Source organism: Salvelinus sp. IW2-2015, unplaced genomic scaffold (assembly GCF_002910315.2).
Source record: "Salvelinus sp. IW2-2015 unplaced genomic scaffold, ASM291031v2 Un_scaffold609, whole genome shotgun sequence".
Lineage (NCBI taxonomy): Eukaryota > Metazoa > Chordata > Actinopteri > Salmoniformes > Salmonidae > Salvelinus > Salvelinus sp. IW2-2015.
Genome location: NW_019942583.1, coordinates 396,835 through 399,986, shown reverse-complemented (window position 1 = coordinate 399,986; position 3,152 = coordinate 396,835). Strand labels below are relative to the sequence as shown.

The window sequence follows — 3,152 nt, the reverse complement described above, 5'->3', positions numbered from 1 at the left end:
CTTTAACACAAGACTCTTCTTAGGCTGCGCACGGCCAAACTGAACGGACGGAGAAAGGCATTGGTCAGGGAGATGACAAGAACCATAGTCACTTGACAGAGTCAGAGTTCCTCGTGAAGATGGGAAACTTCAAAGACAACCATCTCGCAACACTCCACATCAGGCAGTATGGTAGAGTGCAGACGAGCCACTCCTCGACATAATAAAAGCCGAGCTGGATCATGAATAGAACTCACTTTCCTGTCTTGGCACATACTTCTTATACATTCTTCCTCCTTAAAAGTCACACATAGTAACTCCTCTTAATGACTCATCCCCTCTGGCATTCAGACACRGTTATCTTATTGCCTTGCACTCATTTTAGTTTGGTTTCATATTAGGGAAACTGTAGAGCCACACCAACAGTTCAAACATACAGACTTGTTCTCGACTAAGACAGGTGCATGCATGTAGGACCATGGCAACAGTCCATAGATACATTTTACAGACATAACCAGACATGTCATCCTCTGAAAGGAACACCCATGTTCTGGAAAAGTCCCAAGAGGTGTAACCATAGCAACAGTGCATATTAGGCCGTACCACTTGTTACAGGAATCACCAGTCATGTCCACTCCCCAGACAGGTGCATGTCTAATGGTGTCTAATGACCCAAACCCACATTGAGAGGGCACTCATCTTGCGGACAATCCTGAAATGTATAATGGCCACACATGTTCTGGAAAATTCTCAATACAACAGGACAACGACCCTAAGTACACAGCCAAGACAACGCAGGAGTGGCTTCGGGACAAGTCTCTGAATGTCCTTGAGTGGCCCAGAGCCCGGACTTGGAACCTGATCGAAGATCTCTGGGGAGACCTGAAAATAGCTGTGCAGCGACGCTCCCCATCCAACCTGACAGAGCTTGAGAGGATCTGCAGAGAAGAATGGGAGAAACTCCCCAAATACAGGTGTGCCAAGCTTGTAGCTTCATACCCAAGGATACTCAAGCCTSTAATCGCTGCCAAAGGTGCTTAAACAAAGGGTCTGATTACTTATGTACATATGATATTTCAGATTTTTATTTTTAATACATTTGCAAAAATGTCTAAAAACATGTTTTTGCTTTGTCATTATGGGGTATTGTGTGTAGATTGAATAGGGGAAAACAATTTAATTGATTTTCTAATAAGGCTGTAACGTAACATAATGTGGAAAAGTGAAGGGGTCTGAATACTTTCCGAATGCACTGTATATACTGTATATACACAGTACCAGTGAAAAGTTRGGACACACCTACTAATTCCAGGGTTTTTCTTTAATATTTTCTACATTTTAAATAATAGTGACGACATCAACACTATGATATAACACATATGGAATCATGTAGTAACCCAAAAAGTTTTAAACAAATCAAAATATATTTTATTTTTGAGATTCTTCAAAGTAGCCACCCTTTGCCTTGATGACAGCTTTGCACACTCTTGGCATTCTCTCGATCAGCTTCATMAGGTAGTCARCTGGAATYCATTTCAATTAACAGGTGTGCCTTTTTAAAAGTAAATTTGTGGAATTTCTTTCCTGCGTTTTGAGCCAATCAGTTGTCTTGTGACAAGTATTTATTTTTATTTCACTAGGCAAGTCAGTTAAGAACAATTATTATTTACAATCGAAAGCCTACCCGGCGCAAACCCCTCTTGCGCAACCGGGAGGGGGGGGGGACGATTGGCGCAACTTGTGTGCCGCCTATGTGACTTCAGCACTCACGGCCAGTTGTGGATACAGCCTGGGAATCGGAACCAGAGGGTCGTTGTAGTAATGCTCTCGCTATGAGTGCAGTGCCTTCAGCCGCTAAAGCCACTCGGGAGTGGTGGTTATACAGAAGATAGCCCTATTTGGTAACAGACCAAGTCCATATTATGGCAAGAACAGTCAAATAAGCAAGAGACATGACTGGTCCCATCATTACATTAAGACATGAAGGTTTAGTCATTCTGACATTTCACTTGGAACTTTGAAAGTTTCCTTCAAGTTTGTGCTGAAACCATCAAAGGTTATGATGAAAACTGGCTCTCATGAGGACCAACACAAGTAAAGAAGAACCAGAGTTACTGCTGTGCAGGGATGAAGTTCATTAGAGTTACGAGCCTCAGATTGCTTTCCAAATAAATGATTCGAGTTTTTCAAGTAACAGGACAATCTCAAGCATCAACTGTTTCAGAGAGAGATTGGGCGTGAATAGGCTTCATGGTTCCAAGTTGCTGGCAAATAAGACCACTGATAAGGACACAATAAAAAAGAAGAGAACTTGCTTGGGCATGAAACATGAACAATGGACATTAACTGGTGTAACATCTGTCTTTGGGTTGATGAGTCTCAAAGTTTGGGCGATTTGTGGTTCCAACCACTGTGTCTTTGTGGAGACACAGAATAGGTGAACAGATTATCTCCTTATGTGTTGTTTCCCATCGTGAAGCATGGAGGAGGTGTGATCGTGTGGTAGTGCTTTGCTGGTGACACTGTTGGTGATTTATTTAGAATAGTTTGATTTGTTTAACATTTTATTGGTTACTACATGATTCATATGTGTTATTTCATAGTTTTGATGTCTTCACTATTATTCTACAATCTAAGTAGAATAGTAAAGATAAAGAGAAAACCCTTGAAAGCGTAGATGTGTCCAAACTTTTGACTGGCACTCTATGTAACCAAATAAGAGCATCATAACAACACTAAAATCTAAATTGTGTGTTCTGTGTGTGTTGTGTGGGGGAGGATACAAAGAGAGAGAGGGAGTTGGAGTTAAAATTGAGATTGTGTACAATCCTAGATCTATGATCCGGGGCAACTCTAATTGGGGTAAAGGGGTTCAGAGGCAGTGAAACACACAACGTGACAGTTTGGCAGGAGACCATCCAGGAGGAGAGAGAGTCAGCACATCTCGCCCTTAATTAGCGACATGCAAATGGAAAAGAATAGAGAGACAGAGACCAGGGCTGTTACTCTGTGGGTAAAAGACAGGGGACAAGGACATATCAGCACCAGGGGCTGCTACTCTGTGGGTAAAAAGACAGGGACAAGGGACATATCAGCACCAGGGCTGCTACTCTGTGGGTAAAAGACAGGGGAAGGGACATATCAGCACCCAGGGCTGCTACTCTGTGGGTGAA

The 3,152-nt window shown here is 42.4% G+C and overlaps 1 protein-coding gene across 1 annotated transcript in view; it reads left to right on the top strand.

The window, feature by feature from the left end:
• The window catches only part of LOC112068616 (glutamic acid-rich protein-like), an 82,307-nt gene that overhangs the window by 39,935 nt on the left and 39,220 nt on the right, over positions 1 to 3,152 (top strand). The window lies entirely within an intron of this gene.